A 12,966-nucleotide genomic window follows, 5' to 3' on the forward strand; every position below is an offset into this window, starting at 1 on the left:
ATGGGCTTATGTGTGTGTAGGTATATATATATATGATGTATATGATGTATATGATGTATATGTAGGTGTATATGTCTATGTGTGGAGGGCAAAGGCAACCTCGGTTGTTACTCCTCAGATGCTTTCCATCTTCTTCTTGAAGTAGGGTCTTCCACTGGCCTAGAGCTTGCCAGTCAGGGGAGGCTAGCTGGCCAGTGAGTCCCAAATGTCCCCCCTCTCCATCTCTACTTTCCCTGTGCTGGAGTTACAACTGCTTGCCACCACCCCTCCCACCTGCATTTTCACGTGGATTCTTGAAATTGAGCTCAGTTCGTCTCCACCCACATAACACCACTTTCCAACTCATTTAATTGTTGGCATTTTTTGATATTTTCATTATATTGCTCAAGACTAGCCCCGAACATACGATCCTCCTGCCTCAGCCTTCTGAGTGCTAAGATCACAGGCATGTACCACTAAGTGACTTGGTAATTCTGATTACAGACTTACCTGGTGTAAGAAACAAGATTGTTTACTCACATCTATGGGAGAGGAAAGAGTTTTCTTGTCATGGTGGAGAGCTCTCAACTATTTGAAGCCTGAACATTTCAGTAGATGTTATAACGGTCTCTGAGAAAAGTCTTGTAAGCTAGATTACAAACTCAATAAAATTATTATTTAAGCCACCAGGCTCTGATGAATTAGTTTACACACTGCACCTGGCAAGGAGCCATGCCTAGATGAGAAACTGCAGAGAGCACAGGGCTGCAAAAATTGAGAACCCAATCAGGGGCTCTCTGCAAACATGGAGCAGATATGTCTCTTGTCATTTGCTCAAATGTGGTTTTCTCTTATGTCCTTTTGATCATTTACCATAAGATGTATTTAGAGTATTCAGTTTTTACTTAGTACTTAACTTACCAGATGAGAGCTCCTTAAGGGAGGGATTCTGAGGGTTGGTTGAGTGGGACACTTGGTTCCTGTCAGGTCAAAGTGCAAGCACATTTGGAGACACAGTTTAAGCATGTGTGTTCGGATGCCACCTTGACAAGGGGTAGACTGCTGTTGTTTAAAGCATGTCAAGTTGTCAAGGCTGAAAACTGCTGCCTAGATTTCCCTTTTCTACATGTTTCTGGTTAGAGAGGATATTCGGGCTGGAGAGGGGAGCTTGGAGACTGGTGAAGCAACCACCTTTTGTAGTCCCCATAGGTTGTAATGCTTCTGCTGTCTCATAGGCAAGAGGCGTGGATCTGCAATTGCAGTACTTTCCCCTGGTATCCCCTACCCCTTTAGCTTTCCTGACTCCTGGGCCAGTTCCCATGAGTTACCAAGGTCTGGTCTCTGAAAGACACCCATACTATTAAAGTCAGAACCAACAAGAACTGACACAGGTTCCAGGTGGCCCTAGTTTGTGTGTGCATTTCTCTCTCTCTCTCTCTCTCTCTCTCTCTCTCTCTCTCTCTCTCTCTCTCTGTGTGTGTGTTCAAGTTGTTCTTGTTCATCTTCTCAATGCCTCTCCAGCATGAGACCAGATGATAAAGAGCCCTGCAGAAACTGCTTACCCATCTCCCACGATTCCATGTGTTTCCAGCCAATAATAAATCCCACTGTAGGTATTCTGCTTCTTTGTGAGAGGGTCATTTATAGAATAAGTTTAATAAAAAAGTTACAATCATTATTTTATTTTAAAAATTGTAGTAATCCAGTACAACTTGTAGCTAATTATATATAATATATGTAGTATAGATTTTACTAGCTGTTGGCATGGTATTCATTCCACAAATAAATATTGAAGAAGACCCTGGAGGTCTTGAAAAATAGTCTTTTAAATTAATTAACTAATTAATTAACATCCCAAATGGTGCCCCCTCCCAGTCCCCCTCACAAAGTTCCTCCCTCATCCCCACTCCCCTTCATCTCTGAGAGGGAGGCCTCCAGGGTACACCCCCTTCTTCCCCAGTGCACTAAGTCTCTACAGGATTAGGAGCATCCTCTCCCACTGAAGTCAGACAAGGTGGCCCTCTGTTACATGTGTGCCAGAGGCCTTGGACCAGCCCGTGTATGCTCTTGGTTGGTGGTTTAGTCTCTGGGAGTGCTCAGGGGTCCAGGTTAATTGACACTGTTGGGATTTAAGGTCAGAATCTTGCTCTTCAGTTGTGTTGGGATATCTAGGGTTTGCAGTAGTAGCCAAACTGGGTTCTGATGGTGCCATATTGAATTTGCTTCTGTTGATTATGTTTTTGTGCTTGCCTTTCACCATCTGGTTGTCTCTGGTGTTGGTCAGCCTTGTTGTCCTGGGTTGGGCAGGCCTCCCAGGAGGCAGGCAGAGCTGTGGGGCAGAGTGGGGTGGGGGTGGGGTCCAGTGTGTCCATCCTAGGGTACAGATGGATGTGCAGACAAGAAGGAAGATAGAGCTTGGACAGGTTAGGGCAGAGCCCACATCTGCTAGGCTCTGTGGGGTCCTCGAAGGCTGGGGGATTAGGGCAGGGGTCTCACCTGTGTCTCTGGTTAGAGCAGACCTCCTGGGAGGCAGTCAGAGCTGTGGAGTGGGGGGTGGGGGTTGTGTGTGGATTTGTGAGTGCAGGTGGAGGTATGGACAGGAAGGAAGATGAAGCTCTGACAGGATGAGGCAGAGATTTGGGCGGGTTATCACCTGTGTCCCTGTTTTGAAAAATAGTTATAATAGAATTTTAGGATAATCTAAAATAACTTTATTTTTGGATATTGTATATAAAATTCCTTCCATTTATTTAATAAAAGTTTATTAAGTATACATTATATTATGTATTTTTATTATTTATATTAAGTACATATATTTTTAAGAATACATTTAAGTATGGTTTGAAACAGCCTATCAGCTCAGCATACAATTTATTCTTTAATTAATAACAAGTACAAATAGTAAACATTTTAAATATGAAATGAACTTTTAGTGCAATGAAATGTTTCATGATATACAATAAAATATTTTAGTTATGCTTGTAACAGTTTTTACTAAATCTAAGAAGATACTATCTAAAGGTTAATTCTAATGGGCCTTGAAAATGTAATCAACTTATCTGAAAAATATTCTTGTTACATTTAAAAGAATTGGCATCACTGCCCTCTGTTGCTTTGATTGCTTGAGGTGGCTTTCTTTTTAGTTAGTGACAAGTTCTATGGATAGATATTGAGAATAGCAGAAAATATTAGCTTGTATTTGGATTTGTAGGAAGATAATTTTTAGTATTCAGAATTTCTGATTGATACTGTTTACTCAAATGAAACTCTCCCTTGGATTATTCATCCTCTGAAAAGAAACTGATTAAAATAAAAAACAGACAAAAGATAGACATAAAGACTTCCCATCGAAGCGACTGCAATTGGCTTCTAATCATAAAGAAACCGCTCAGCCTCATCTAAAATAAGAGAAATGCAAAGTAAGAAAGGCAGTGGGTGGGGGTGAAGACAGATCACCCACCAATGAGCAGCAGAGCAGGTGCTCCAGGGAGGAAGGAGGAGCAGCGAAGAGGACAGCGCCAGTGACGTGAGACACAAAGCAGCCACTGGTGGTGGTGCCTTTCAACATCACCAATCAAGAAAACCAATAATTATGAGCACGCTACTGGGATACAAAACAGGGGAAATCCAGAAGAGTGACTACACTGTAGATAAGAATATGGGCAAACTGAAATGCTCCCGCATTGCTGGTAGAAATGGAAAAGGTGCCAACCCCTTAGAAGAACGCTGACAAAGATCTTATCACCATTAAAAAGGCATTACCTGCAAATGACTAGACTGTAGTATACAATTACAGCCAAGGTGGGGAGGAGGCAAGCCAGCCCTATTCTTACCAAACTTAGCAAGGGATAATGGCCTTCCTGGAACTCATCTGCTTGCACTGAGAGATTTGCACTGAGGCCTCACGGATGCTCTCAGAGGTCTTAGGTCCATGCCTGGCCCCTCTGTCAGTCCATCACTTCCCCAGAGCCAGGGATATGTCTTCTGCAGATGGGAACACAGGATTGCCTGCAGTTGGGGCTCTGGCATCTTTCCCAAAGGCTCAACTGGTGTTGAAAAGGCAAACCCTGGCATCTCAGGGAAACACATCTCAGGTCATATATTCTTCTCATCTCTGTTGACCTCTTAAGTCCTCAGGGTAAATTTTGACAATTATGTATGGTTTTATATAACAGTTACATAACCTGGCTCTGTGTTTCAAAAAATATTTTCCTGGCTGTAAAAATAATATAAGCTCATTTAAAAACACCCCCCCCACACACACACACACAACTTGCTGGAGAGGTGTCAAGTCCATGAAGTACTTGCCATCCACTAGTGAGGAACTAAGTCAGATCCCAGTGTCCACATAAAAGCGGGGCTTGTCAGTGCATGTTTATAGTCAAAGCATAAGGAAAGAGGACAGAGAGATTCCAGGGGCCTGTTGGTAAGCCAGTCTAGCAGAAACAATGAGCTCTAGATTCAAGGAGAGACTGAAATACGGTGGAGAATAATTTAGCTATCTAACATAGACTTCTGACCACAGGAACAAACACAAAACCAACAAACAACAACCAACCAACCAACCAAACAAACAAACAAAAAAAGCCAATCCCACACACCAACAACCACCCCCCTGAAAACCTTACAGGTTTTGTGAATTATGATAAAAATAATTGTCCTCAGACCAATTAAACATGTTAGTGTTTTCTATTTATTTCCTGTTTACGCCCAGCTTGCTATGTGATCGTATTTAACAAAATTAGATACAATCTATGTTTTACATCTGACCTCTGTCAGTAAGTCTTAGATTTAATGCATTTTTATTTTTAATGGCTAAAGAAGAACATTCAATTAAAGTCATTAAATCACCAGAAAGGTACTATGCTAGGCTTTGCGTGACCGGGGGAGGGAGAGGGGATATAAGGGTGAGGAAAGGGGGAGGGAAGATATATATGTATAGGTGATGATGTTTTTCAGCTTATTTTCAAAATTAAAGAGTGAACAGATGTTGTCTCTGCCTTCTTAGACTTTCTAATCTAGTGGAAGAAATGATATGCGTGTATAATTAACTTCAAAATGATGGCAGTGTATAATCAATCACGGGTTCTTCAGAGATAGCTGGGCGATGGGTTTACATCTGCTTGCGCGGGCTGGGTGTGCGTAGTCTGAGCATCTGTGGCTGGCACTAGAGAACTGGAACAGACCCTCCTCTGATTCGAGAAGGATTGTTTTCTGCTTCAAATGCAGAAACCACAGAAAGGCTTGGTGAGCATGTAACAAAGGGACATCAGAGTCAACTGAATTCGTCTTATTTTTGTTGTTTCTGCCCCTGAAAGGGGAGGCAGGTAGCATCCTCCATGGCCAGGGGCCTTTGGAAGACTTCATTACTAGGCCACCTGGCCACCCATCTCTGGATTCTTTTTTTTAAAGCCTTGAATTGACTATAGAGCTGGGATTGGCCTTAAACTCATGGCAATCCTCATGCTTCAGTGACGTAAGTGCTGTGATTATAGGTGTGCGTTACCATATTTGGGCCTCTGAGATATTTCATAGTCAGGAATGGATGAGATGTCTCTTCCTCCTTGGCTTTCCTCCTTGGGTGCCCTGGGAAAGCACTAATTTAGAATGATTAGCACTAAGTAATGGAGATACCATAATGATACATGTGACTCAGCAGGAGAACGCCCCTGCTAATGGGAGATGAGTCTCAGTCTCTGTTCATTTATAGACGTCTCTGTGAGTTCCCTTGGGAGAAGTTGAGCTTTCAGATAAGAGATTGGGAATGGACTCGTGATAGTCCAGTGTACCCGCCTCAAAGCAAAGAGTTCCTCAATGGCGTCTCTGTATACATTCCATGCCATGTTTCGTGCAATTTCTTCTGCCGTACTGCCTGGTCAGTGTTATTTTTTAAATGTAAAATTCAAGAAGATTTGGGCAGATGAATACATGGATCTTGTCTTTGAGTATCATGAGGATATAACTTAATTTTCTCAGTAAATAATACTGTTCCTCTACTAGACTGAGTATTGAGGTCTCTTTATTTTAGTGTCTTTTACAGGAATGTAGGCTGTGGGTGGGTGAGACCTCTGCTTCCAGGAGAAATAAATGGAAAGATAAGTCAGTTCTGCCTGAAAAGGAACTTCAGAGAACAGGTACCTGCCTGTAAGGGCCTCTTCCACGGTAGCTTAACCCTTGGTAAAAACAGGAATTTTTTTTTTCTTTCCCGAGGAGTTATTTTAAGGTAAAAATATGTATTTAATTAGTTTTATTTACGTGTATTGTGAATCTATGCCATATACACACAGGTGATCACAGAAGTCAGAAGAAGGCATCAGGTTCCCTAGATTCTTGACCATATGACTGAGAACATTTTTTTTTTTCTTAGCAAAGCAGGATTTGGACACTGTAGAAAGGTAATGCCTGACTATCAGATGCACAGCAGTGAGCCCTCGACAGATAGGGCTGTGAACTGGCATTAGCTGAGAGATGATCTGTTTGTAAGACTTGTGTTTGGAATGCTTCTTGTGCAAAGCTACTGGGATTTTTTTTTTTAAAAGAGAAGTCCCGACTCTTCTGGCTGAACTGCTAGGGTGAACACTTTAAGGTAGAAATCTTTCTGATCATGTCAAGGTTTGTTTAGAATGCCCTTGTTCAGAGTCCCTTTGAGGCTGTAGGATGGTATCCATCCTCTTTGATCTGATCATCAATCATTCCCTCTAGCATCCCTTTGGAGAACTCTTCCCTTTGCCCCTCGGGTTCTAGTCATTCTTAACTGGTTTCAAAGCTCAACTACACTGGCGTGTGTTATTTCATGTACACAAGGCTGAGGCTTTTGCACAGGCTGGTATACTTGGTCCTCATGAAAACTCGAGGTGGTAGACACAGAAAGCTTAGGCAAAGCACAGGCCGTCAGATATCTAATAAATGATGAATGTATTAGGTAGGATTTGAACCTACATAGTTGATCTCAGAGTTCTTTACTTAACCATCTGGGTCAACTACTTTCTTACAGGAAAGCACCACGATCTCTCTTGCGATATGATGTTTCCTTTTGTTCTGTACATCTCGTTAGTTCCTGCTTCTTTTTTTTAGACTCAGTATCAATATTACCTTCTCCTTGAAACCCTCTCTGAGGCCTCTGAGGCTTCTGAGGCCCTCCAGGGTCCTGTAGTACCTTTGTAGTTAATTCTGTCACAGCACTTGTCACATCCTCGTAAGTATGCAAATATTGTAGCATGTCTGTCCTCACTGAGCTAACAGCTTTTCTGGGGGGTGTGATTAAACCTTTTATTTCTGTATCCCTACTCTGTTCTCAGGGCTTAGGGAGTACTTGATAAACAGTGTAATATTTTTCCAATAGGCAATGAATGCATGACACACACCCTTATCTCCAAAAATAGTGTGTGTAGCAGCTCCTAGGACCAGGATAGTAGCATTGACAGAAAAGTCCTGAGGCTCCTTCTCTCTCTTTCCTTGCCATCTGAAGGTACTGCTACTGTTCATATAGTACTAGATAAGCCATCACCACAATGTCCACTCACATTAAGACTGTAGGGTTGAAGAGTTTCAGAAGAACCAGGAGGATACCATTTCCCTTTAAGGACCCAATTTACTGTCTGAACTACCCACTCCTTCCCACAGGAACTGAATTACAAGGTTATAGTCTGCTATACAGGAGCCTGAAGAATACATTTTTGGTAGGCCATGTGCTAGGATAAAGTTAATAGTACTGTATGCCTCAGCCAATTTGTATGCTATAACAAAACCTCAGCTGAACCTGGTGACATAGAGACAGAACAGAACAATCTTAAGTTAAGGAGAAGGCTGAGCTACAGAGCAAAGTCAAGGGAATTCTGGGCAACTTGCAAAACTCTGTCTCAAAAGGAACAGTGGGTTGGGGGTGCAAATTTGTGGTAGAGAGCCTAAGTTCAACCCTTAACACTGCAAAAATAAAATAAAACAACAATAAATAAACAAACAATAAACAATATCTCCCTCCTTGTGATTTTTAAGTGATATAAAGTTGCTTCTTAATTCTGGAGACTAGAAAATCCAAGAAAGCAGAACAGGTTTATTTTAATGTGCATTGAAGCCTTCTACTTCATAGACAGCACCACCTATGTGTCCTCCCATGGCAGAAGGTACAGAAAGGCAGAAGGTTCCCTAGTAGTTCCCACTTGCCCTTGCAAGAGGCAGTCCTCTACTTATGAGGAGGCTAGACACACCAGTCTGTCATGGACAAATGTTTGTGCCAAGTAAAATCAAATATAGAGTGTTGGGTGTTTAGTTGTTGGATATTTATTTTATTAAATATTAGTTTAGGGCTGGTGAGACAGCTCACTAGCTAAGAGTACTGGCTGTTCTTCCAGAGAACCTCAGTTCAATTCCCAGCACCCACTCGTTTATAATTTCAGTCCCAGGGCATCTGACTCCCTCTTCTTCTAGTCAGGCATGTATAGACATACATACAGACAAAACATTTACATACACAAAATTAATCAATATATATTTTTAAAAATATTACTTTGCTTGCCTTTATGCTAAAATTTACCCAGTTAGAGTAGTTTATATAATATGTATTATTAAGTAAGTCAACATAATAAACAATGAAGAAGTGGTTTGGCAAAGAAGGCTTCCTGAAAGATACATCTGGCTGGAGTCCTGAGTAGTGCAGGAGTGAGCCAGCTGAGATGAGAAAAACACACTAGAAGTACTTCAGTTTCTTCAACTAAAGGAGAAAGAAGGAAATGGGTCTAGAGTCAGGGTTCTGCTGTGAGGGAAACTCTTAGAGACTAGGGGATCAGGGAATATGGAAGTAGACAGAGGGAAGATCCCTGGGTCAGGGTGGTTCTATGTGTTTCAATGAAGCCCACAAAGGAAGCAGGTGAACAGGAAAATGGATAGAACTAGAAAATATGATGTGCGCTAATTCAGACTCAGAAAGGCAAACACCATAGGTTCTCTCATCACTTCTGATTTTTATGTATGCATATCCACATGGGAGTGAGGGGTAGAGGTCAGCAATTGACACGGATGAGCGAGTACATCTGCAGTAGGAGACAGAGCCGTTCAGGCACGTGCCCAATACTGTTATAGCTGGCTTATGGCAGCTCTGGTTTTAGCTTTCTGAGAAACCACTACAGATTTCCATGGTGACTACTCTTATTTACTCTCCAACCAGCAGCTGATGAGATTTTCCTTTTCCCACATCCTCATGAGCATTTGATGTCATTTGTTTATTTTTCCTCCTCCAACATATTTTTATTGAGTATTTGGGAATTTCATATTATGCAACCTGATCACACTCCCTTCCCAGTCCTCCCGGGTGTACACATCCAGCCCCTCCTTGAAATCTCCCATGGAAGAAGAAGCAGGAGGAAGAGGAGGAGAAGGAAGAGGAGGAGAAGGAAGAGGAGGAGGAGGGGGGAGAGAAGGAAGAAGAGGAAGATGAGGAAGAAGAAGAAAAGAAGAAAAAATAAGTCTAATTTGTGTTGCTCATATATTCACTGGAACATGTCAAACTATCAGTGACCAGCCCCTGAAAGGAAACAGCTATTCCCCACCCCCACCCCCAGAAGTCATCAACTGCGAAGAGCTATATTTCAGCATCTTTATCACAATTTTAAAGCATTCTCTTTGATAGATTTTTGTCTAGGCTTGTATTTTTTTTGGAGGGGGTGCTGAGGTGCAGGCAGGGATAGTCATATAGACCTGCTATGACTCTTTTTCAACTATGAGTCCCACAGTCATCAATACCACATCACAAGTAGCTTTCTTGCTCTTTCTTAATCATCCATGGGAACACAGATCATGAACTTCCATGTGGTCTCTGGCATCAGTACATGCCACAGACCTCAGCATGGTCTCTGGTGTCAGTACAGACCAAGAACATCAACCTGCCCCTCTGCCACAGCATAGGCCAAGGACATTATCAGAGCCCTCAGCAGCAGCACAGACCAAGGACATCAACATGGCCTCTCGGGCAACATGGGCCACAGAAACCAATATGGTCTCTGGCAGCAGCTCACCTCATGGGCATTAGCATGACTTCAGGCAGCAGCAGAGGCCACAGATATCCACATGGCCCTCTGTTGCAGCACAGTCATAAATACTGACAAGGCTTTAGGCAACACAGACCATGGCCCTCTGCGTGGTCTTCAGTGGTAACGTGGGTCTCGAATATCCACATGCTCTCCAGGGGCAGCTCAGACCATGGACATGAATCCACATCCACATGAATCTCAGGCTTAAACATGGTCTCGAGCAGCAGATGGACACCAACATGGCCTCTAGGGCAAACACACCCATAGAGGTCTTCTGAAGGGGTCCAATCCAAAAATGAACTGTAGTTTGTTTTCTCATTGTTTAATCTTTTGAGTTCTTTATATATTCCCAATACTGATACACTGTCATGAATGGCTGGGAAGATATTCCCTTGTTCTTTAGTCTGTTTCTTTACCTTCCTTTGCTCTACATGTTCTTTTTTAATTTCATGAGGTCCCATTTGTTCATAACTGGACTTATTTCCGAATTGAATAAAGTTCTAATCAGAAAATCCTTATTTACAGCTAACTTATAGTTAACTTATTATAGTAACTTGAAGTCTTTCCCCCACTTTCCCACTGTAGTTTCAGAGTATTAGTGGTTTTAAAAAGACATTTATGTATTTTATGTATATGAATACACTGTAGCTGTCTTCAGACACACCAGAAGAGGGCATCGGATCTCATTACAGATGGTTGTTAGCCACCATGTGGTTGCTAGGAATTGAACTCAAGACCTCTAGAAGAGCAGTCAGTGCTCGTAATGACTAAGCCATCTCTTCAGTCCTCAAAGTATTAGGTTTTACATTAAGTTATTTATCTATTTGGAGTTGATTTTCATGGAAGATGAGATACCTCTAATCTACTGTCTAGTTCCTTTTTCTCTTTAGTTTTCCCAGCATTGTATATTAAAAAGGTTGTCTTTTCTACTTTTAATATTTTTGGTATTCAGCTTTGTTAGTGTTCTATGATTGTGTAAGGGACACCAAGATCAAGCTGTTGACCCTGGAGTGCCCTTTGAAACCTCAAAACCAGTGACACACTCACTTCAACAAGGCAATGTATCCTAATCCTAGTCCTTCCCAAACAGTTCTACTAACTAGGGACAAACATTCAAACCTGTAAACTCATGGAGGCCATTCTCATTCAAATCACCACAACATCTTAAAAATCAGGTCAGGTGGCTATAGATACATGGGTTTATATCTGGGTTCTTAATTCCTTTCCATTAGTTTACATACCTCTTTTAATTTTTTATTTTTAAATTTATAATATTTATTATAATTATAAACACATATAATAGTTATTGTTGTTTTTGTATTGTGCTAGGCTCTGTAGTAATATATATGTATGCATATATATATGTATGTAGCCCTATCTAGCCTGAAATTCACTATATAGAACAGATTGGCCTCAAACTCACAGAGATCTGCCTGCCACTGACTCCTGAGTGCTAGGATTAAAGGCATGCATCAGCACAGCTAGTACCCGTAGTATAATTTGAAATTAAGTATGGTGACAGCTTCCAGTGTTATTAGTTTTCCTAAGGTTTTTGGATATCCAAGATTTCTGTGCTTTCAAATTAATTTTAATTTGAAATTTAATTCAATTTAAATTAATTTTAATACCATTTTCTCTACTGTGAAGAGTGTTATTTTCAATTTTTAAAAAATGTATGAGTGTTTTGTCTGCATGAATGTCAATGTAACATGTGCATACAATACCAGCAGAGGCCAGAAGAAGATGTTGGGTGCCCTGGAACTGAAGTTATAGTTGGTCATGTGCTGGCATGTAGGGGCTGGGAAGAGCAGCCAGTGGTAGTACCCACAGTGCCTTCTCTGCAGTTCTCGTATAGGTATTTTGATGAGGATTGCATTAAATATGAAGATTGGTTTTTTGGTAAGAGAGAGATATTTTTACAATTTTTTTAAGTGTTGGTGAATTAGAGGTTGGAAAACCAATCAATTTTGGTATAGGAATTATCTTCTTATGAACATTTGTAGCAAATATGTACATTGTATTCTTCATTTTTCTCAATAAAACAAAAGTATATTGCTTCAAAGTAATTCTAGATGACAATATTTTTCACAATTCATTTAAAAATAGCAGAGTTTTATGAAGGGCCAAGGATGACAAACTACTTCAAATAAGCAAAACATATGAAAATACATTTAACAGTATGGAGAAGACTTTTAAAAATCCATTCTGTTGAAATACTGATATGCAAAGAAATAATTTCTGGCTCATGGCCAAACTTTAAATTCCCAAAACATTAAAATCCGAAGTATTGACTTTATTGCTGAAAGATCCGCTAATTCTTGTTGCTAGAATGAGACTTGACAATTTGATTTGTATATAAATGACTGAATAGATAAAGTATCAAGTATAAAGAATATTGTAGCAAGAAAGTAACTGGCAGAAGTCACTATTCAACTAGTACTGAAAGCTAAAACCAGCAAAGATTTCTTGGTGTGTTGTTCTATGCACAACAACCAAGATAATATTATTGTAGGAATTTCAATCTGAAATAGCTACTCTTACACTTCTTTCTTCCTCAGGATGAGAGGAACCACAGTATCTTCATCGTGTTTACTATGGGTTCGTCATAGGCAGGAAAGGTCTTGGAATACTAACACCTACAATGGGCTCCTTTAGTAAGACAGAGATCTTCAGTGTTTATTTCATTCACTGCCTTGGGATTTTCTTTTTGTATTTTAAATTTTATCAAGCTATTCTTTTGTTTTTCCTCTGGGAAGAATGGGCAAGCGGCAATGCATGCAAGTAAGACATGCAAGCTAAGACATGCAAGTACACCACGGAAGGGTAGTAAGCGGAGCCATTCTGAAAGTGAGGTGGGTGCAGTTGGTAATGCTCTTGGGAATGGGAGCTACTTGAGGTAGGCAGGCAGTTACACCTCCACCATGTGATGCAAGTCAGTCCAGGTCCATCCTGCCCGCCGCAT

The 12,966-nt window shown here is 41.0% G+C and overlaps 1 pseudogene; it reads right to left on the reverse strand.

Annotated features, from left to right (window-relative positions):
- Positions 1-12,541: 12,541 nt before the first annotated feature.
- On the reverse strand, positions 12,542-12,966 carry LOC117707318 (CDGSH iron-sulfur domain-containing protein 2 pseudogene; annotated as a pseudogene).

This window comes from Arvicanthis niloticus, chromosome 4 (assembly GCF_011762505.2).
Source record: "Arvicanthis niloticus isolate mArvNil1 chromosome 4, mArvNil1.pat.X, whole genome shotgun sequence".
In the NCBI taxonomy this organism is placed as follows: Eukaryota; Metazoa; Chordata; class Mammalia; order Rodentia; family Muridae; genus Arvicanthis; species Arvicanthis niloticus.